This window comes from Rhinopithecus roxellana, chromosome 4 (genome assembly GCF_007565055.1).
Source record: "Rhinopithecus roxellana isolate Shanxi Qingling chromosome 4, ASM756505v1, whole genome shotgun sequence".
NCBI lineage: Eukaryota > Metazoa > Chordata > Mammalia > Primates > Cercopithecidae > Rhinopithecus > Rhinopithecus roxellana.
This window is the reverse complement of record NC_044552.1, coordinates 74,362,905-74,386,160: the sequence shown is the minus strand read 5'-3', so window position 1 is coordinate 74,386,160 and position 23,256 is coordinate 74,362,905. Positions and strand designations below refer to the sequence as shown.

General features: G+C 41.5%; 1 protein-coding gene across 1 annotated transcript in view; it reads left to right on the top strand.

Moving 5' to 3' along the window:
- Positions 1–23,256, top strand: part of FOXO3 (forkhead box O3) — a 128,173-nt gene that overhangs the window by 83,019 nt on the left and 21,898 nt on the right. The gene's annotated exons all lie outside the window — the stretch shown is intronic.

Sequence of the window (23,256 nt, the reverse complement as noted above, 5' to 3'; positions counted from 1 at the left end):
TGTGAGAAGGAGGAAGGAGGGGCAGTACTCCCAGAGAAACTGCTTTCATTAGAGAAGAAAGGTAGGGATGATATTGTGTGATAAGAGGACTGTGGCACAGTAAGCCTTAGGGACAGTCTTGGACAGTGGAATTTTTCAGTTGTCATAATTGAGGCAACAGTACATATAGGCAACAGTACATATAGGCTGAATTGAAATGGGGATCCCACACCCACTTGTTAGCCATGTGATCCCCCATGTAGTTTACTAACGTCAGGTCCCTGAATACTTGAACAGCAGTATACAGTTTGGATCAGAGTTGATGAACTAAACTTTTACTAAGCACATACTTGTATTAGATAAATTCACAAAGATCTACATCATCATTAACAAAAATGTGAGCATTTCATGTAAATACATGTGCATTATCTTGATGTTTAAAGTGTTTTTTAATGCATAGTTTTCATTTGTGTGAACATTTTAGCATTTGTTATATAGCTTGTTTAGGACATTTAGTCAATTTGAGGTTTTTGATACTTCACAATTTCCTATGTACAATTAGTAGATAGAAAATTTGGGTCATTAATCATACAGCTTATTATAGTAATGCCTTCTGGGTGTCTTGACTTTGTACTGCTTTGATCTTGCCCTTTTATGTTGGGTTTTCTTAAAAAGTTAATGCATCCTATTCATTCATAGTTCATTCAACAAATACATATTTTGCCCTACTGTGTGCTGGGCACAATTCTAGGAATTCAGCTCCCAGTTACTGATTTGGAAACTCAGTGTTTCTTTCTTTTTTGTCTTTTTGAGACAGAGTCGCACTCTGTCGCCCAGGCTAGAGTGCAATGGCGCAGTCTTGGCTCACTGCATCCTGTGCCTCCTAGGTTTGAGTCTCATGCCTCAGCCTCCTGAATAGCTGGGGTTACAGGTGCACACCACTACGCCCGGCTAATTTTTATATTTTTAGTAGAGATGGGGTTTCACCCTGTTGGCCAGGCTGGTCTCAAACTCCTGACCTTAAGCGATCTGCCCACCTTGGCCTCCCAAGGTGCTGGGATTATAAGCATTAGGCACCTTGACTGGCCGGAAACTCAATTATTTCAATATTAAGGGATTGTTGTAACTAATTTTGATTTTCTTTCTTACTATGCCTTTAAACTTAAGTTACTAATTTTATTTAAAATATTTCATCATCAGTACAGAACCCAAACATTCTTACTAGTGCTTTTGAAAGAAATCAGTGTAGTAAATTTGGCACGTTGAATTTTGACAGTTTGGTCTGCTTCCCCAGCTCAGAGCCCTAAAGAACCTCTAGGGCTCCATAAACAGTTTGAAAACCACTGGGTCAGATAAGCTCTAAAGCCTCTTACCATTCTAACGCTTTGTCTCAACTTCTCTGTGCCATTTTTCTTTTGCATATTTAACTTAGGGAATAATAAGGCAACTTATCCAGACAGAGTCGTGATGACTACTTGATACATATTTAGAGTATAATTCACCTTACTCCATTTTTAATGTGTCCTTGCGTTCCCCTGGTGGTTTGGTTGCCCCCATAGCAAGCAGGATAGTACGTGAGGACTGCAGAATACGTAAACACCCCTTAAAATATGAGTATTTGAGAGACGTCCTCAAGCCTGTGGTGTATGTGGAGGGCTAGAATTGCCACCAAAAAACATACAGAAAAAGTACATTGTACAGTAAAAATCTCTTGTATTTTGCTTGTAAGGAAGAGCTCTTTAGCTAAAATAGACTTTGTACTTTGATTACAAATGCCACTCATTGTATTAAGACCTGTCCATATAGGCCGGGCGCGGTGGCTCAAGCCTGTAATCCCGGCACTTTGGGAGGCTGAGACGGGCGGATCACGAGGTCAGGAGTTTGAGACCATCCTGGCTAACACGGTGAAACCCCGTCTCTACTGAAAAATACAAAAAAGCTAGCCGGGCGAGGTGGCTGGCGCCTGTAGTCCCAGCTACTCGGGAGGCTGAGGCAGGAGAATGGCGTAAACGCGGGAGGCGGAGCTTGCAGTGAGCTGAGATCAGGCCACTGCACTCCAGCCCGGGCGACCGAGCAAGACTCCGTCTCAAAAAAAAAAAAAAAAAAAAGACCTGTCCATATAAATGGGTTAACTGGAAGAGCATTCTGTATATTCTGTGTTGTGCATGGAATTTAGAAGAATGCATGAATGCATGAGACTTGAAGCAAAAAGCTTTAATTCAAATTTTGAGAGCAGTACCCAGGTAAACAGTGAATAGTACAGGTCATTGAAGTTTTTTTTTTTTTTTTTTTTTTTTTTTTTTGGAGACAGGGTTTCACTGTGTGGCCCAGGCTAGAGTACAGTGGCACTCTCTCAACTCATTGCAATCCTCCAGCTCCCAGGCTCAAGCAATCCTCCCACCTCAGCCCTCCAAATAGCTGGGACTATAGGCACGCATTACCATGCTTGGCTAATTTTTAAAATTTTTTGTAGAGATGAGATCTTACTATATTGCCAAGGCTAATATCAAACCCCTGGGCTCAAGTGATCCTCCAGCCTCGGCCTCTCATAGTGCTGGTGTTACAGGTATAAGCCACATGCCCATCCTGAAGTTATAAGAAATATACTTAAGAGGGTTTTTGGCAAGGGGTACTGCTGATAGTATAACATTAATTTGGGAGAGTGGCGTGGATCAGGATAATATGCAGGATGTTCTCATCCACATAAACAAGAAACTACAGAAAATGAGTAGCAAAATCTACAAAGGTTGTAGATTAGAGGGTCAATTACGTAATGTTTTTTCTACTTCTCCACACTTATCTTGCCAGATTTTTAGAATAAGCATGTAATACTTTGATACTCAAGGAAAAGGTAAAGACTGAAAATAAAAAAAGTTCAGCAGCTCTCATCCAATTCAAGGCCAACAAACAACAGGGGGTTTCGAAAAATTAGAAAGATGTGTGTATGGCAGTAGGTGCCCTCTAAATTACTTTAATACTATCACTGAGACTGTCATTTTAACTCGTAACTTGTATTGTTTGGGACAGTTGCTGGGAGAGTCACAGGTAGGACAGTCTGATCCCTGTCTAGTTAGTGGTTCCATAAAGTCCAATTAGTGGTTCCGTAAACCTAATTCGTTGTCAATTAATGTAACTTCAGCTTCTGTTGTTGCAGCTTGTTTGTTTCTGGTGTTTGCATACAGATTGAGCACATTTGCAAGAATCCAGAACATAATGTGTATTTCACATGATCAGATAAGTACATTTAAGCTTCTTAGCTAAAGAATTTCTATGGGCTACTCTTTACTTCCAAATCCAAAGAGACTAAATCATAAAATGTAAATAGACTTCTAAACTCTCATTTCCCTACCTTTTGGTAATCTATATGGAAGGCTTTACTGTAGTAGGAATTTTATTTCACCCCAATTTTTGAATAGTGCTGTTCTACAGAGGGTGACTTTATTTTTAGTTCATTCTTGTTATTTTACTGTGTAAACAGTCAGTTCTTTGCCCATGCCCAGCTTGACCTTTTCAGACTTTAGTGCAAATTAAAACTGGCTGGAGGTAGAAGGGACAGGAAGGGACCCGGGGAATGAGGATGAGGGGACTAGTCAAGTACCTTATGTTACTTATGTTGCTTGTTTTGAACCTTGAAGTCACGTCAGAGAGGAGTGCTCACTCCTTCAAGTGCCTGAAAAGTATTCCAAAGTGGATATGAAGTTAATGAGATTGCTAGGTTTTGAAAACAAGATGAGCAAAACTCAGAAATCAACAACTGCTCTTCTATTTTGTTTTTGATTTGTGTTTGTTTGTTGGTATTCCTGGTTATGGAATGAGAGGGTTGTTCAGCTGCAACCCAACAATTTCTTCTCTTTGGTCAGCTTTTCCTTTTTGACCAGACTGAGAGGAGAGGACAGATAGCAAAAATGATTCTGTGTGTTTTGCTTCACCCTGCCCTTGCCCCAGCTGTGGTAGTGGTGCCCACTAATTAACATTGGTATCGTCCAGAGGTGAATGGCAGAAAGTTTAAGAGGACTGAAGATCTGACCTTCAGTGCAGAGTTCAGCTGTGTTTGCTCCTCAGGTCATCTTTAGGATGGAATGATTTCCATCGGTCATTAATGAATAGTGGAGAAACAAGTGGGAACTTATCAAAATCTATGTGCTAGAATGTACCAGCCCCAAGATAGTAAGTATTTTTGCAAGATGGAAGGACTGTTCCTGTGGCCGTTGTTACCCAGTATACTCCTAGAGACTGTAGGATTCTTTTGCCCCATTTTATGTCCCTCACTGAGAAAGGCCATTGTGTGGCTTGAGGGTCAGGACAATGCCAGTTCCTGGCTATAGGCTCTAGATCCTGTTCCCTCTCCCTCTCTGAGGTCTTCACTGCATCATGCTTAGGCCCTGGTGCAGACTTTTGAGTTCTCATCCATGTGGTCTTGGGCAGGTTTCTGCAAGCTTCAGTTTTCTCATCTGTAAAATGGGGACCATTATTGTCCCCATTGTTGTGAGGACTTACGGAGATAGTACTAAACTCTGTAAGTTAGAAGAGTGTTTAGTACATCATATGCACTTAATAAATGTTAGCTTTTTTTATTATGAGTACTGATCCCTTGCTGGCATCTTTCCTGGCTTCTGTCCCTACCACTCCTTTGATACTGCTGTTGCCAAGGCAACTAGTGATAACCTCTGTTGCCAAAGCTCATGGACACTCTGTGATCCTCTCTTTCTGGATCTTTCGGTGGTGATTCCTTTCTCCTTGAAGGACTAAGCTCTCCTGGGCATGATCGCCACACTCCCCTCCTCTCTGGTGGCTTCTGTTCTTTCTTTTGTCTGATCCCTGTTCTCTACCCGCCCTCATGTTGCATGACTCCCATGAGAAACTCTCAGGTTTTCTCTTCTCCATGTCCTTTCTAGGTACACCCATCTGCTCCATCCTCTCTAGGTAAACCCATCCCAATGACTTTCATTACTTAGTTGCTCCTCCTCCAGGTCTTAAGTCTTTCCTGACTTTCCAGTCTATCTTAGGTACACCCAGCTGACCTTGTTATTTTCTCTTATGGTACCCTGTTGTTTTCCTTCAGAGCACTTTTCACAATTTGTAATTATGTATGTATTTGTTTGCTTTAATGTCTGTCCCTTACCTCCCTCTCACTGCACAAAACTATAAAATCTATGAATGAGACCAGGGACCATGTCTGTCTGTTCACTCACATTTGTATACCTGGTGCATGGAAGGACCTCAGCAAATACCGATTTGAATGACTGAACCTGTGGCCCCTCCAGTTCTTCTACCACCACTCCAGCCCTGATGTTATATGATATTAAATGTTAATGAAAATAAATTTTTATTTTTTAGATTTGATGCTCTGGGCTTGAGTGGAGACTGCCTTACTTTCTGTTCATTTCATGTTACTCCAAAGTTAGAAAAGCATAAACTTAACCAAATTACAGTATCCTGGTATGTTGTTGATAATCTGTGCTCACTGGCTGTTGATGTGATTTTCTGATAGTTATGTGAAAATTGTTACTAAGGCATTGGCCCAGACAAAATTCCCATGATTGGTAGAAATAACCCTATATGTTCTGTTACCATTAAATTAATTCCCAGTAAATGGTAAGACCATACGTCTCTTCAAGCCTTCTTTCCCATAATTCATTTTTTTATCTTGAATCCCCAAAATTGCTTTTTTTTCTTTTCTTGAAATCCAGGTTGACCCAAAACAAGTGTCAATAGCCTCATCATAATACAGCCTCTTAGCTTACAAATGTATTAAGTCCCTATCCTTAATGGCCTCCACATGAGAACTTGGCCCTGCCAGTCTGCAACATTAGAGGATGACAACCCAGCACACACACAGTCATTCACTGAAAAGCACTTTGAAAGTGCCTGATGACACATACATCAGGTTAGGTATAGAATGTAGGCACATAAAGGTCTTTCTTGTTAGGTGTTTCTATTGCATTATCTTAATATGAACAGAAACCTCTAATTACCATTATTAATGCTTGGAATTGTATAACTTGAAAAAATCTAATATGTGCAAAAGTTGAGAGTATGTATATATACACACAGAGATAACATGCAGGGGGGCATGTCAGTAAAATTAATTCCTAAAAATAGAACCATTGGGCCTATCAGGTAGGATTAGATTTGGCTAATGGAAAACAAATTTAATAGTGAATTATTCTCATGTAAAAGAAGTCTAGGGCTTGTGTGGCCACTGTAAGAAGTGATTGATACTCAGTCTCCTCTTATTCTCTGCCCTCTCATCTCAGCAAGTGGCTTTCATCCTCAGGGTCTCCTCATGGTCCATCCAAATGGAGGCCAAAAGGAGGAAGAACAGCACAAGTGAAGAGACTCATCTCTCACCTGAGTCAGCTGCCTTTAAATAGTCTTCCATGGAACTCTTCCACTTCCGTGCCATTCGATTTTCAAAGCTAAGTGACGTGGCCACATCTAACTTCGAAGAAGGCTGAGGAATGTAGTCTTTTTGTCTGGGCCCAGCTAAAAATTGGCATTGTGTGAATAATGAATAAGAGAAGAATGGAGTAGTCTGTTCTACTAAGTCCAAGGTTGTGTACAGTATCAATAGATAGTGATAAACACTCCTTCAAAAACTTTGCACCCCCTTTAACACTTTCACCAACCAATACAAGTTTTCCCAAATCTTAATTAAAAACAAAATGTCCTCTATTGCTGTATTTGAGTTGTGTAGTCTTCTTGAAACATGAGTATAACTTCTAATAGAACTTAATTTTCTATTCAGATTTTAAACTTATAAATGCTTCTGAAGTTTCAGGCAGATAACCTAATTTATTTAAGTCTGATAGTTTATTACTGTCACTTCCAGTGCTAAAGGTAGGTTTTCTTGAAGATGGGAACCCTGGGAAAGAGAATGTGTACTTCTTTAGTGGTGGAAGAACGTCTGCTTCTTTTCTCCTGTCTTTTATTGCAGGTGCTAACCTTACTCAGCATGGTTTAGTTCAAAAGAGAAAATAAAGGGAGAATTCATTTATGCTTTCGAGAAAATGTGTTGAGTCTTCCACATGCCAGGCATCTCCAACGTAAAAGAAAGAGATGTATCTATTTTGCTATCTAACTCTTCCCACTTTCCTTTTTATGATCTGATGTGACTTCTCCATGTCTTATGCACCTTCCCCCCCAATAAAAATTTTAATAATCATCACTAAGCGTAGTACTGCACCAAAGAGATCTATCAGGTAAAAGGACAGAAAAACCACAGGAGCTATAAAATGTCCAAGTAGTATCTAAATTTTAAACCTTTTTTCTGTTTTTAAACCTCAAATATATGGATTTTTAAAAATATATGGATTTTTAAAAATATATGGATTTTAAACCTAAAATATATGGATTTAGACAGACAAACTAAAAACCTGTTTACTATAGCAAGAATACCTCATTGTAGCTTAAATTGGTGTTTTTAAAATGATGGCTTTGGCCAAATTCTTTGGCAGCTACCCTAGACTGGAAGCATTAAAAATTGATTACTTGTAAGTTGTTGCTAATAGTTCCTTACTTCTGCAGGCCTTTCCACTCAGCGCAAACTGGGGTCCCTGTATAATGTTTGTTGTAGCTGGAGTGCTGTGCTGGTGTCCTGCTGCCTGAGTGGAGTGAGTTGACCCTAATTTACTCCGGGATGCCTGCATTCTTTTTCATGCATGTCCACAAATAGCATCACAGCAAATTAACAGAATTTTCTGATTGATGTAGGGAGAAACCAAAGAAGGCTTGTGTTTGGTGGCCAAAACACCACACAGTGTGAGCAGTGTGGAACTACTGGCCCATTTTATAGCATTCTAATTGATAATTATCAAAGAGCACATTATGTGGCCATGTGGCAACAATCCAGTATCATTTCAAAGGTACTAGACGTGTAGATGCACGTGAACACCATAGTAAATATATCCCTCCTTTTGCCAAAATTGAAATAGGTTATCCAAGAGGAAAGGGGAGGGAAAAGAAAATATCAATTTCTTCTGTACAAAACTATGGCAAATGAAATGTCATAAAGTTTCTGTATTTCATGATAAAGCCTCCTGGCTCATCATTAATAAGCTAGAAAATTAACTCTTTTTTTGGAAACTTGGAGAGAGTCTATAAATGTCCATTGTATATGTTTGCTATTGGTTCACAGGCAATGCCTAGTCCATTTTCCTTCATAGAGATGTAAAGCTGCGAAATACTGTCAGAAGAAAGAAGAAGATTTATGTGGGAGAGCTAAGTGGAAAGAGGAGGGAATCCTGGGTATCTACATGCATGACACTTTACAACAGCAAAGTCACTGTGGCGAAGGGGAGACCTGGAAGCACCTCTGCCAAGGTTAAATTGAGGGCAGTCCATAGACAAGGAACTGAGGAGAAATGTTTCCCGGCCCAGGGCTCCATAATGGACTCTGTCTGGACCCTGCAGAAACTCAGTACTGTTAGGATTGCCTTGAGATGAGGCAGCCCAGTTGTCAGGGAGTTGGGGATAGGAATGGACATAAGGTGTCTGTTCTTGTATTGGTGGAAGAGGAAGGTAAAAAGAAATAAACCTAAACCTGCTGCGCACTTAGCTCTATTCCCCGGAAGCAAACCACAACGTTGAGTAACAGCTGAAAAAGATGGTGACTGATGCAAATGAAACACTGAAAATGACTCTCTGGGGATCTTCTCACCCCTGTTCCCTTTGATTAATGGTTTATTGTCATAAAGCCCTAAGGGTCGTTGGCAGAGCCAGGTCAGAGCATTCAAAGTGCTGGAGCCATGTGCGTCTGTCTGCCTCTCTTGCTTTTCCTTTCTCATCCTATTATCTTGTATTCCTTCTTATTTTATATAGGAGAAGAGAAGAAAGATGGCTAGAGATGATCATTGCCCAATTTTATCTTTCGTGGTTAAGGAAATAATCAGTTCACAAGCTAAAGCAGTGGACTGTGAAGAATGGCAAAGTGGCCAGGCATGGTGGCTCACATCTGTAGTCCCAGCATTTTGCAAGGCTTAGGTGGGAGGTTCGCTTGAGGCTAGAAGTTTGAGACCAGCTTGGACAACATAGTGAGACTCCATCTCTACAAAAAAATTAAAAAATTAGTCAAGTGTGGTGGTGCACACCTCTGGTTCCAGCTTCTCAGGAAGCTGAGGTAGGAGGATCACTTGAGTCCAGAAGCTCAAGGCTGCAATGGACTATGGTTATACCACTGCACTCCAGTGCATTCCAGCCTGGGTAATAGAGTGGGAACCTATCTATCCCTTAAAAAAAAAAAAAAAGGACTACAAGTGTCTCAGATTTGCCCCTACCAGACGCCAAACTCTTGGGTCAGAGGCAAAGGGATCTGTTATTCTCTCATGACGTAGCAGCCAGCATGAGCAATAGCTTATTTTGCATTGGTTCTTCCTTGCCCCCAAATCCCATAGAGTTGACATAGATCGGCCCAGGTTGATGGCTGCACATGTAGTGGGTTGTGCAGGAACCTTGAGTTTAGGGATCCTAAATCATTTGTAATAGGCAATAAGTATGTCTGCGCTTTGCTCTGGAGGGAGACACTATGACTACCTTTCAAGGCTGCTCACTGTGCAGATGAAAGATAGCCCTACCTTGAAAGATAGTCTGGAACAAAGACCCATTAGTACTTTGCTTGACAAAGCAAAGACATTCAGTAACACAAGAAACGCCTGGCAATTTGTTCTCCAAATATGGATTTGTTAACCTTACAAGTAGCTGATACCCCTACTTCACCATCACCCTCAGCTTTTTTTTTTTTTTTTTTTTTTGAGATGGTGGTCTCATGGCCGGACGCGGTGGCTCAAGCCTGTAATCCCAGCACTTTGGGAGGCCGAGACGGGCGGATCACGCGGTCAGGAGATCGAGACCATCCTGGCTAACACGGTGAAACCCCGTCTCTACTAAAAACTACAAAAAACTAGCCGGGCGACGTGGCGGCGCCTGTAGTCCCAGCTACTTGGGAGGCTGAGGCAGGAGAATGGCGTGAACCCGGGAGGCGGAGCCTGCAGTGAGCTGAGATCGCGCCACTGCACTCCAGCCTGGGTGACAGAGCGAGACTCCGTCTCAAAAAAAAAAAAAAAAAAAAAAAAAAGAGATGGGGGTCTCACTGTGTTGCCCAAGCTGGAATGCAGTGACGTGATCTTGGCTCATGGCAACCTCCACTTCCCAGGCTCAAGTCATTTGCCTGCCTCTGCCTCCTAAAGTGCTGGGATTACAGGTGTGAGCCACTGTGCTCGGCCCCTACTTCCCTTTCCATCCACAAATTAATACAAGGACTCAGCTGCCTTTCTTCAGAAAACTCCTTAGGTTATAGCTGTTTGAAAGGATCCGATGAACTTGTGTCTAGAGAAACAGCTAATATAGGGTACTGTCATTCCACATAATGCCTCAGAGAGTTGTGTTACTTGACATTTGTTGTGTGTTACTTTGAACCTGAAAATGACTCAAGAAACATCTGTTTCTTCATATTTTTCCTCCCTTGTCTTGATGTAAAGGGATTACTCTCAATGGCCCCCATATATTTAATGATTTGTTAATCCTTAGGGAAAGACCTAGTACCTGTTTGTATTATGAGCCCACACACTGTTCCCATTAGCAAATGAAAAACCTGACTAAAGGGAAAGGGCTGGAAATTTCAGGAGGACCAAGTTAAAAGGTTCCAGAATGTTTGGGGAGATAATCCAAGGGCTGACCCTGCCAACTCAGTCTTAACCAAGGAGGTAGTTATAAGGTCAGGGGTCCTGCATCCTCAGGAATGCCCTTAGAGTCACTGATGGCTAGTATGGGGGCGACCAGTGAGCCCTGGAGCACAGGGACACGTGCTGGTTGAGGAGTGGGCTCACCCTCCAACTCTCCGTCATATTCTGACCCCTCCCTCTTAGGCTTTTCTGTCTCCTCCAGCCACCTCTGCCACAAGCAGGGTCTAAAAGAACTGTTTCCTACATTCTTTTAGCCCCTGAGGCACCACCCAGTTATAGGAATTTTCTATTTCTACTGTGTGTTCAGCTTTTATAGTCTCTTGTATGACTATCCTTGCCAGTTAATACTATTTCTCCTGCCGTTTGGGTGATAGATATTACACTACTGATGCTTGTATTTCCAGTTTCTTAAGTGCTTTCAAGTTTATCTAGCATGTACATGAAGTAGATTAGAGCCTAGTACATAAAATACTGCATTTCTGTTACGGCCTTTAGAAAAACTACGATTTTATCTCGTGTGCGTTCAATCTGCTTCATTCATCATAGTTTGGGGGTAGTACTAATAATTAACTTACACACTTGGGAACACCCCAGATTTAAAGTTAGAATACATGGGTATCTGAGTGGCTCAGTGGATGCTTTTTCAGAAAAATACAATCAGTGCCTGGTTCTTTAGTTACTGGAAATGTCCTTTCTTTATTTGATCTTTTTTTGTGAACTTTTGAGCTTTCTGATACTCATCTGTGTGTGTAATTAGCACCCAGGAGTGTCGTGGAATAAATGGTTGACTTGGTCAGCATTTCACAATATCATTATATTGGTCATCAGCCACTTTTGCATCCTGTGGTTTTGAACAAGAAAAAAAATCTTGCAAAACCAGTACGGTGAAATACTGCATATGCAAATGAGGTTATAGGTTAGAGAAGGCAATTCCTCAGGAGGCTCCTCATTAGAGCTGAACTTTAGTGAGGTGTGGAGGGCTAATAGGTACTATTAGCCATTAGCCCAAGTTATTTTATAGAATTGACTGCATTGTGCTCTTTATTTCCATACAGAAAAAAATACATCAATTGTTTTGTTTGCAGTAGCCAAACAAAACAATTGTTGTGTAGCATTTACTTACTTTCTCTGCTTCTTTCACTGGTAACACCTTGATTTACAGTGACTATTAGGATAATTAACATTGACACTTGGAAGATAGCCTGCTTCCAAATGCATGCACACTTGTCTGTTTTATAAATACTAGCCGAAACTTTTTCCTTTCCTAGCTGAAAAATGTGTCTCCACTCCTTCCAATCTTTCCAGGGTGTGGGCCTGTGCGTAGCTGTGTGACTGTGCCCACACACTGGCATATATTTCAGAGCTACCAAAAAGAAATCAGTTGCTCTTGAAATAACAAGACAAAAAGGAACGGTTTTTCTGAACCATAACATCTAAAGAGCTAGAAACAGTTGTGTTTGTATGTGTGACGCTAAAGCCAGTAAATTTCATGTGAAGGAAGGGATTGTAAACTAAGAACAGAAAAGCAGTTTTCCTGGATTTCAGATGTCAAACTCTCAAGCTGTTTAACTCACCCACTCAGCACCTCCACATGCATCCCTGTAATGTGCCTGCATTGTCAGTGATTTGTTTCTGCAGGTTTTGATGCCAGAAGACAAATAATAAAATAGTAGGCATATGTAACCTTAAAGCAGTTTTCTACCAGAGTTTTTGATTGAGGTTAAACAGAAGTATCCTGATCATGTTGTCAGTTGGCAGGCAAAAGACATCATATTTTAAGATTCACATAGTTTTAGAGCAAGCTCATCTTTTCTGGCTCAATAATAAACTAATTACATGTTTTAAATAGTATAGAGCTGAGTCCTTGTTTCAGATTAAGCCTCATAATAGCAAGGGTCGGGCACTAGCAGACATTTGCTTAATATTTCTGGCTTGAGGATCCATAACAGTGCCAGCTGTTTTAGGGCCTGAATAGGCCTGCCAGGGACAGCCAGGTAATACTGGCTTGACGTAGTCAAAGGCTAATTCTCCCAGAACACAGAAGCCTCCAGATGTGCCACCGAGAAAAGCCTGAATATGTAGAAGTTCAGTTTATGGCTATAGTAATATTTGGGCGTTCCCCAAAATAGTGATCCCAGTTTAGGTTAGGACATGATAGTAGTGTCCCTTGGAGGTCTGTCTGAGAAAAAGTGTCATTTCTAAAAAATTAGTTTTAGCAGATGGGCAGATCTGGCTCCAACAAGGCTTGCTTCACGTCTTACCATTTTTCCGCATTTCCCATCCCTTTCATAAACCTAGGGACCACATGCTGAACATTTAATTGAATCACACAGATTTTGCAGTCATTAAAGCTTCTTATTCCTTGGTCACTTGTTAGTGGTGCCTCCCTCCTTGGTCAGTTTGGTAACTTCAGAAGGAAACACACAGTGCAGTGGTGAGAGCTTCACTTTCCAAGTTAGCCTCAGGCTTGATTTCTAGCACCACCAACCACTAGACAAATTGCTTAACCTTTCTGCACCTCAGTTTACACCTGACAGGCTTGTTGTGAAAATAAAATAAGATTAGATTTGTCAAGCACAGAGCATTGGCCCTGGTAGGCACCACATACATGAATTTCCTTCAGACTGTAGGTGAAGTAGACTCGATTTGGGGTTTCTCTTGTTACCTAGGTGCTTGTGTAGAGGAGACTTTAGAACCAGAATGTGTTATCTGTGGTTTTGAGTGTGCCCGGGACTCCGAGCCAACTGAATTACCAAGTAATGGGGGCTCTGTGGCATCCCACGACAGGTGCAGAGCCGGCTCTTCACCGTGGATGGACCTGAAATGCCTGCTAAGGCCTTGCTCCACCGAGTAGCACACACCCTGTCAGTTAGCCCTTCTTTCCATCTCTTATTCTAGAGAACATAAAGCCTACTTGTTGGTATATATTTTCAGGTTTTTGGAAATTGGGCTGTATAATTGAAGTTAACACTTATGATGAGACTTTTCAACCTGAGAACAACCTAGATGCTACTTCACACTTTATCTTCAATGGAAGCTTACTTCCATCTTCACTCGTGTAGGACATTCTTTGGTCTCATGTTTTATCACATCTCATGTTAAAGTATAATTCAGGTCTACTTTGTGGCTCCTGCCGCCTTCCCATTAATTCAGTGGTTAAACAAATACTATTTTTTGAACCCCTGCTGTGTACCAGGCCCTCTGCCGGGTGCTAAAGCTATAATAAGACATGGTATCTGGTTTAAAGAGCCAGACTGCACCCTGTGTTTTGTCTTTGCTATTAGTGTGCTGATCCAGACATTGGTACTAACGTTCTCTTTCTGGGTGGTGTTTTATACCTCAAGGCCAGGTGATGTGAGTCTGTCTCTGCTCTGTTGACACTTAGGAGCTGATTGGATTCAGGTGTGGCCCTGTGCCTCTCTGGTCCTCAGGGTCTGCGACTGTGAAGTTGGGGCTGCCTGTTTCATAGAAAGAAGGTTTCCTGGCCCTCTCCATGTTCCCCAGCTATTGCATTTTTACTGAGCTTCCTGCCCTGATTGCTTGTCGTATGTCATGAAAGTGATGCTAAACTCCTGGATGTGCTCCTGAGTTTTGGATGCATGTTTCCTGTGCCCTTTTTATTCAATTTCCACACACAGTAAGTTTTCAAACTGGAAAAAGGTGCAGCCTTATTTTGTTTAAGCTAAGTGAATATTAATAATAAAAGTATTTCTGTTCCACTTTATGGCTTTTATAACTTCATGACTGTTAACTCTTTGAGGCAACCATTTTGTGTGGCTAATTTGAGCATGGTTTTAAAAGAGAATTACAGTAGCATGTGTTTGCTGAGCACTTTGTGGGAAGGGGAAACAGATTCAATAACATCACAGGAAAAGCTTGGAGAAAGAGAACAGGGGCATCCAAATGCTGCAGCTTTAACCTACTTTCTGGGACTGTCATCTCGCTGACTGCACGCCTTTAGGTGCTTCTTCCTCAGTCTATGGGGAGAGGGACCTGGGGCTGGAAATAGGAGTATTTGTGGGGAGGGGCAGGATGCTGCAGGGAGTGGGTGTGGGCAGAGATTGCAAGACTGCCAGGGTTCTCTGTGTGCCGGAAGTGCAGGTTTGGCTGTGAGGAATGGAATGTTCCCTCTTGCCCTCCAAGAGCAGAAACAGCTGTGGAAGAGCTTGAAAAGAAGATTACTAAAAAAAAAATAATAATAATTAATATGAAAATAAAATCCACCCTAGAAAACCCAGCAGAACTGTGTGCGGAGTATAGTGGTAGTCATCTTTCATGCTATTTAAGAGAACTTTCTTCCTATCTAGGATTTCTTTTTCAGTTGGGGGCAGGATAAATTGTGTACCCAGCCCTTCCTCCCCTTGGGAAAGCCTCATATGTCTCGTTTTGTTTGGATAGAAAATTGATTCATTATTCTGATCACCAGTTGATTATTTTATTCTTTCTTATGAGGGACCAGAACCTGTCGCTTGCTTGCTGCTTGAAAACTTAAATGTTAGTTTCCAAAGGCCATCTCTGTGGGTAGAGGGTTATCGTCAGCAGTTTAACGGGAAATCTTGTTTCTAACTGGAAATTTAATTATTCAGCCAAGTTCCCAACAATGTTTACTTTAGAGCATCATCTTTTTTTTTTTTTTTTTTTTAAGTTCCTTAATGGTTTAAACTTTTTAAGTTTTAGGCAAGAGTAGAGTGGAGCTAGATATACATATAAGGTTGTTTGTGCAATCTTTCATATGAAAGTTTATGTTTTCTTCTCAATCTGAAAGATTTAGTTTTGGCCATGATAGCTGGTATTATAAATAACTCTATCTGATCTCAGATACATTTTTATGCTGTCATACTTTCTGTACCTGCTTTTGAACAACATCTTAGTCCCAAAGTAGATAAAATCTAGCAGAAGGGAGTAGGCAGCTTAAAACTAGATTCTAGCAGTATCTAAGAAAATTACAAGGATCAGTTAGTGTTCCATTCCTTCCGTCTTCGCTATATCAATTCCTAGTTTTGTGAAAGTCCACATGTCTTCTTTCTCTCCATGCCTATGCATGCTGGGTGGAGAAGCATCACAGAGCAGAATGAGGTGACTGTCCCCAAAGCAGGGTAAGGTCAAGGATCTTTCCCCTCACCTCGTGATTTTCAAAAGAAAAGCAGATCTGGACCTCAGTTACCTAAAATAAAATAAAATAAAATAAAATAAAATAAAATAAAATTGCCCTAGCTTTATTCTGCACATAAAATCACAGCTTTAATCTCTCATCCCAGTTCTCATCCTTATCTTCTCAATGGTGGAAACTTGAACTTAAAGGACATTACTGTGCTATGTTACCAGATCTAAGGAGACTGGGAATCATTAGATTGGAATCAGATCCTCAGTCAGTGGAAATATAAGGGGGAAAGGCCAATGGTTCTTGGCCCTAATTGCACATTAGAATAATCTGGGGAGCTTTAAAAATGTACCTATATCCAGGCCTTACCCCATCTATTGAATCAAAACCTCTGAGACTGGAATGTGAGTGTTTAAAGTCTCCCCAGGTGATTCTAATAGGCAGGGTGAAGAACTGCTACTGAAGGGAAATTGAGGGCCTCTCCCAGAGGACTGCCTTTGAAAGAGCCCGTCGTTATACACTGAAGGCGCCCACCCGGGCCTGCTCCTGGAGCTGTCTGTTTGCAGTGCTCTCCTGTGGCACACAGACCTTCCTGTGACTCGTGGTTCCATTGGGCTGTTCACAAAACCTTTGTCATCTGTGGTTCAGCAGATGCATATGTTAGAATTCAGGCATTTGGCAACCTCATTCTGAATTGTCAGTGCCCACAAGTCAAGCAGTAAGACCCATTTGAAATGCTGGTCCTTTACACAAAGTGGGTGAGCACTGAATTGAAAGACAGTCCTTTCCAGTGCTTTCCCCTGAAATTCCTTGTAAGGACCAGGAGACGCCTGCAATCGGCCTGGGGGGAAGTAGTGGGCCTGGCTTTGGAGATAACCATAACTCATTTTGCTGCTCTAGACAGTCCTCCTCCCACCCCACCTCACCTCAAAAAAAAAGAGAGAGGAGAGGGGGTTGTCTTAAAAAAAAAAAAAAAAAAAAAAAAAAAAAAAAAAAAAGCAGGGGCTTTTACGAGTTAAATTACACAACTCACTTTTTATTTTTAAAGTGAGCAGATTTCTTGTTGCCATTGCTGAGAAAGATAAATTGATACCACATGTTGCTTCCAGACAAAAACCTCTCTGTGTTCCAGGGGAAGCACTTGCAGCTGGTGTCTGGGTGAGTGGACAGTCTCCACAAGGTAAACATGGTTTGGAAGGGCTGAAGTGGACGTAGGTTACAACATTTAAGAAATTACCAGTTACTTCTGACTGGCACGGCACCTCTGAAATGCTTTTTAAAAATTCAAAATCCTTTCCTGGAAGGGGCTGCCCTGGAACATTTTGGCTTAAAGTATATGATGCTCGGAAAACAGTAAGTTAACATTTATGATGTCACTGCTTCCGTGTGGGATCTAACAGTTGTTGGGAGCTGCTTTTGTACTTGGCACTTCGCTGAGTAGTTTGCATGCAGAGCTTTATTTAATCTTCCCAAAGATCCAAGAGATAGTCAAAGAATGTTTTTATCCTGCCTGTGGGAATTATCCCCTTTATAAATTATTGGTGGAATACTTTTCATTTCAGGAAGCTTCTCTCTGACACCTAATCTAATCTGTTTGGGGTCCATGTGTGTTCACAACCAGTTAGCATGTATTAGAGATCATGGATACTTTAGTATTAGCAATAATTGTATCTTGCATTAGAAAATGGTCTTCATTATAACAAGAAAAATAATTGCCAGATTCTGCTAGGCGCAGTCATCTTTACGCTGATTTCTTCAAGGTGGACCAAACAAAGGAATCTCTAGGCAGCAGGACTGTGAAATGTGAATTTCATCATGCTGCCTCCTTCACACACCTACTGCACGTGCCTCCTGGAAGGGTTATGCCACTGATTGCCAGTTCTCTAACTGATTACACCTAATGGGTTTCTGCCCCAGTGCAGGGCTTCCTTCAGTGTAAATCGTTTAGTAAAAGAGAAGATGGACATAAAAATGAAATGAAGAGTATTCTTACCACTGCACTTTCTGTAGACATGTTGTGAGAGAGTTGTTTTAAGGGTTCTTTAAACCTTTAGGCCCACGTTGGGGGCAAGCTGGTCCTTTTGTCCCTGAAGCTGAAGTCTTTTCCTAGAGATGTTTCTTTCTTGTAATTTCATCAAAATCTTGATCTCAAAGTACTGGATTTAAATCACATGATTTTGGGTTTGGGGGTCACAGTAGCTTCTTAGCCTCTTTAGGGAGTAACTGTGACAGTGGCCTGAGCTCCAGCAGTAGGTGTCTTGGTTATTATGTACTTTACTATCTTAGCCTTAAGGAAGGCACATCCCTAGTTCTTCAGCAAGTTACCATTGGCCTGCCTCAAAGGGTATAGCAAAATGTGTATTTAGAAGTGATTAGAAAAATGATTCTCGTTCTGTCAGACCACTCCTTTTTTATCTTCGGCTCCCAATCCCAAAAGTAATGTAAAATCTTAGAAATTTAGACTATTTGGTAAGGTGATAATATGAATTAGTGAAAAACCATAGAATATTTGTAATGATAGTTTTCCTGGGATTGAGGTGGCAGGAAGGACATTTGAAATCTTACAGAAATCGCATCACCATTAATTTTTGATATCAGGGAAGAAGTGGGGAAACATTGGAGTTCTGGTATTTTATCTGGCATCTATTTATTTACCTTTCCTGCTTTACCAACATTTAAATAGAGAAGTTAGTACAGTTGAGCCTTGAACAATGCAGGTTTGAATTGCACGGGTCCACTTACACAGAACTCTTTTTCAACCAAACACAGCATTCCCGGCATGTGAAACCCATATGAGGGCCTGGGGGAGTTGTCTGTTTTAAGTGAGTTTCTTCTTGCGGGGCTGACTATAGGGTATGCACAGGTTTAGTTATATGCAGATGGTCCTGGAACCAGTCCCCTGTGTATAACAAAGGATAACTGTAATTGGAATCATGACCTGTGAGGAAAACAGTAGAATGCATTTCTGGCATCTGACTTTGAGGAGTGACTGGGCATTTGAACTAGAAATGGACAGATGAGCCATATTTGTTGGCCTTTGTCAACGCCCTACTTTCAGATTATGGATTTTGTCAATGGAAGACTGGCCACCCTGTATGAATAGAAGGCTGCTGAGATTGGGGACTATGAGACTGATGGTGGCACAGTTTTTGTTTGTGTTGACTTAGTAATGTAACTGGAAAAACCTGTCTGAACTTTCTGTAGGTAATAGGCTCCAGGGAATGCATTCTGTGACTAAGAAACCTCTAAACTGAGAGTCAAGCAAAGATTGGCCATTGAAGCTAATCATCTATTTAATAAGTTGGTCTTTGTTTCAGAATCTGAGAGTAGTTAATATTGGTATTGGTGGGGGGCGGGGGGGTTGTGTTTTTTTGAGACAGAGTCTCACTCTGTCACCCAGGCTAGAGTGCGGTGGTGCGATCTCAGCTCACTCCAACCTCCGCCTCCCAGGTTCAAGCAATTCTCCTGCTTCAGCCTCCCAAGTAGCTGGGATTACAGCCATGCACCACCACGCCTGGCTAATTTTTGTATTTTTAGTAGAGATAGGGTTTCGCCACCTTGGCCAGTCTGGTCTCAAACTCCTGCCCTCAGGTGATCCACCCCCACTTGGCCTCCCAAAGTGCTAGGATTACACCTAGTGCTAGGCCACCACGCCTGGCCATCATTGGTTTGTATGGTAACCACTGTCCTCTTTAGAATGAATGCTGTCGTGGCCACTTTACTAAAGAAAGACAAGTAAGTCCTATAGAGTAAGGTTATAGTTTGAGGTTTCCTCTTCTGAAAGACTTTTCTTGTTTGTTTTTTGGGTTTTTTTGTTTTTTTAGAAGGGCCTTGCTGTGTCGCCCAGGCTGGAGTGCAGTGGTGCATTCACAGCTCACTGCAGCCTCAGCCTGCCAGGCACAAGTGATCCTCCCATCTCAGCCTCACCAGTAGCTGTGACTACAGGTACATGCCACCACACCTAGCTGATTTTTGTATCTTTTGTAGAGACAGGGTTTTGCCATGTTGCCCAGGCTAATCTTGAACTCCTGAGCTCAAGCAAGCCATCTGCCTCAGCGTCCCAAAGTGCTGGAATTACAGGCATCAAGCACTGTGCCTGGCTCAGACTTTGTTTTTAAAAATCTTTAAAAAAAAAAATTTTTTTTTTTAAGGAAAGACCCACCAAATAAATACCCATAACTATTTCATAAACAAATTAAAATAATAAGATTGTGCTTTATATTCCTCTTCTTTCTTCAATGTGATTCTTTAGATAATCTCTTTAACTGTTAGCCCAAATAGATTAAATGGTGACTTCTGCATAATTTAGTAAGAGGCCTATATGAAGGGTTGTAGAAAAAGCAGTGGATTGGAGTTTAGGAAACCCAGTGTCAGTTTTGCCTCTTGTGAACACTAGCTGTGGGACCTTGCATTAAGTTATTTAATATCTCTCAGCCTGAGTCTTCGTATTTAAAATTAGGGCACTGATACACTAATTCTTGCAGGTTTATTATGAGAATTAGAGACAATGAATCTAAAACACTCTGGCTCAGTAACTGACAGTGCTGTAATCTGGCAGGCTCTCATTTCTTCATCCTTGCAATTAGGGATTTGGGTGGGTGGGCAGTCTCCATGGTTCTTACCCACCCCAACACCCTGTGGTTATGGCCCTGGATGTGGGTATTCCCGCCCCTTTTTACCACATGCCCTTATAGAAGTTTTATATCTGTGTCCAGATTTTAACCCTGTGTAGCTTTTAATTTTATAAAACTATACGCATACATTGTTGGAGGTTAGAATTGTAGTGATAGATGGCCATCAGAAAATAAATGTGGGGCATTTTGCAGTTCTGTGAAATGTTTCACACTTTTTCTCAGTTGAGTTGGAATTGGTGAAGCTAAAGTACATTTTAAAATGTTGTTCCCTAAATGCTTTTTAAAGGGGGGATAGCTGAATACTTGATTGGTCATTCTAATTCTGTGTGTTGGTGTGATCTCCTTCCAGAATCTAACGCAGAGGGGGCTGGACAGAGTGGGAGTACTTAGGGTAGGTGTCCACATTTCCACATAGCCTCGGGACCTCCCTGTTTTTTTCACTTCGAAGCTTGAGTTTGTTTTTATTTAATATATCTAGTCACCTGAATTGTAGATCCGCCTGTACTTGGCTGCGTTCTGAACCCTGCAGAGTGCATGTTGAGAGCATGCTTCATACCTATTGCATAGAGAAATTGTTTTACTTTTTAAAGAAGTGTAGTATCTGGACCGTTAGTAGAAATGCCATTATACTTTTTAAAAACCATAAAAGTAAAAGGAATCAGGATATATAGTCTCCTGGGCAACATTTGCTTCATCAGATACTCAGCATGTTGCTTATGTTCTTCTCTCAAATGCAGTTGTAGAAATGCCAACTTATGACCCATGATTGCTAATGCTTATTGCCTATCCTGAACTACAGGCCCTTCCTACATGTGAAACAGTATTTTGGGTTATTTACTTACGGTAAAATCCTGCTGACACTCTGTGTTTTAAAAACATTCTGGGCTGGTCACGGTGGCTCATGCCTGTAATCCCAGCACTTGGGGAGGCTGAGGCAGGTGGATCACTTGAGGTCAGGAGTTTGAGACCAGCCTGGCCAACATAGTGAAACCCTGTCTCCAGTTAAAATACAAAAATTAGGCCGGGTGTGGTGGCTTACGCCTGTAATCCCAGCACTTTGGGAGGCCAAGGCAGGTGGGTCACGAGGTCAGGAGATGGAGACTCATCATGGCGAACACGGTGAAACCTCGTCTCTACTAAAAATACAAAAAATTAGCTGGGCATGGCGGTGTGCGCCTGTAGTCCCAGCTACTCCGGGAGGCTGAGGCAGGAGAATGGCGTGAACCCGGGAGGCGCAGCTTGCAGTGAGCCGAGATCGCACCACTGCACTCCAGCCTGGGCGACAGAGCGAGACTCCATCTCAAAAAAAAAATACAAAAATACAAATATTAGCTGGGTGTGGTGGCACGCACCTGTAATCCCAGCTACTTGAGAGGCTGAGGTGGGAGAATCGCTTGAACCCCGGAGACGGAGGTTGCAGTGAGCCGAGATCAAGCCATTGCACTCCAGCCCGGGCGACAGAGCGAGACTCTGTCTTGGGTGGGTGGAGGGGGGAACATTCTGGCAGAAACATGTATTTGTATCTTCTACATAAATATATTTGGTGATTGCCAATTTAAACAAATATGTATATATAACTTTTAGGATTGTCTGTATTTAATATATGGACAGTTGCATCAGGCAATATATTTTATCTTTAACTTGCAAATAAAAACTCATCTGGCCTGCAGATACTGTTCCGGATGTGGCGCATGCAGATTGATCAACTCCTCCCTTTTACTGCACATGAGGCATTTTACAGATTAGAATGAGCCTGCTGCAGGCCATGAACTCCCTCCACCATGGACTCTGTGTTTTATAATAGCAGTAAGAACACCCTGACTTCATAGCATGACTGGCTTCTGAAGTATATTATCATGTATCATCCTTACGTCATCCCTGTCAGAGATGGTTTGGGTATGATTATAGCCATAATGAAGGTGGGGAACTGCAGTTGTTGCAGACAGATTCGATTTGTTCAGGGTCACATGGTTGGTCAGTGGCAGAGATAGGACTGAATCTGGGTCATCACTGTCAACTGGGTGTATCTGCCAAGCCAGGAGGAGAATTCTTGCAAGATGGGTGCAGTCACTAGAGTTTTGAGGCTATTTTGCCCTACTCTTTAATTAAATATTTTAATTTAGGATACTTTTAAATTTATAAAAAAAGTTGCACAGATAGTAGAGAGTTTCCGTACACCTAATATCAAGTTTCCTCTGTGGTTAACATCTTATAGTATGTGACATTTGTCACAACTGATGAATCAGTATGGATATATTATTATTAAGTTCATACTTTCTTCAGATTTCTTTCATTTTTACCTAATGTTCTTTTTTTGTTCCAGGATTCCATCCAGCATACCATATTACCTTTAGCCATCATATCTCCTTAGGCTCCTTAGGCTCTTCTTGGCTATGACCATTCTGAGAAGTACTGAATAGGTATTTTGTAAATGTCCCTTAATTGAAATTTGTCTGATGTCTTTCTCATGCTTAGACTAGGTTATGGGCTTTGGAAGGCAGACCACAGAAGGTGCCATTCTCATCATGTCATATCAAGGGTACACATTATCAGCTCATCTTTTCCTTGTAGATACTGACCCTGATCACCTGACTGAAATAGTGTTTGTCAGTTTCTCCACTCTAAAGTTGTTCTTTTCCCTCCTTTTCATACTGTACTCTTTCTAAGGAAGTTACTATGCTCAGCCCACACTAACTTGACAGGCAAGTATCTATATAATTGAATTCTTCTGAATGGGAGACTTGCCTACTTCTCTAATCAACCTGGCAAATCCTGCTCTACAGTTCTTGTGTCTGCAAGAGTTACATGCTAAGGTGTGAAATCTGGCAGGATGAGATGGAGTCATAGAAAGGTCCGGTAAAAA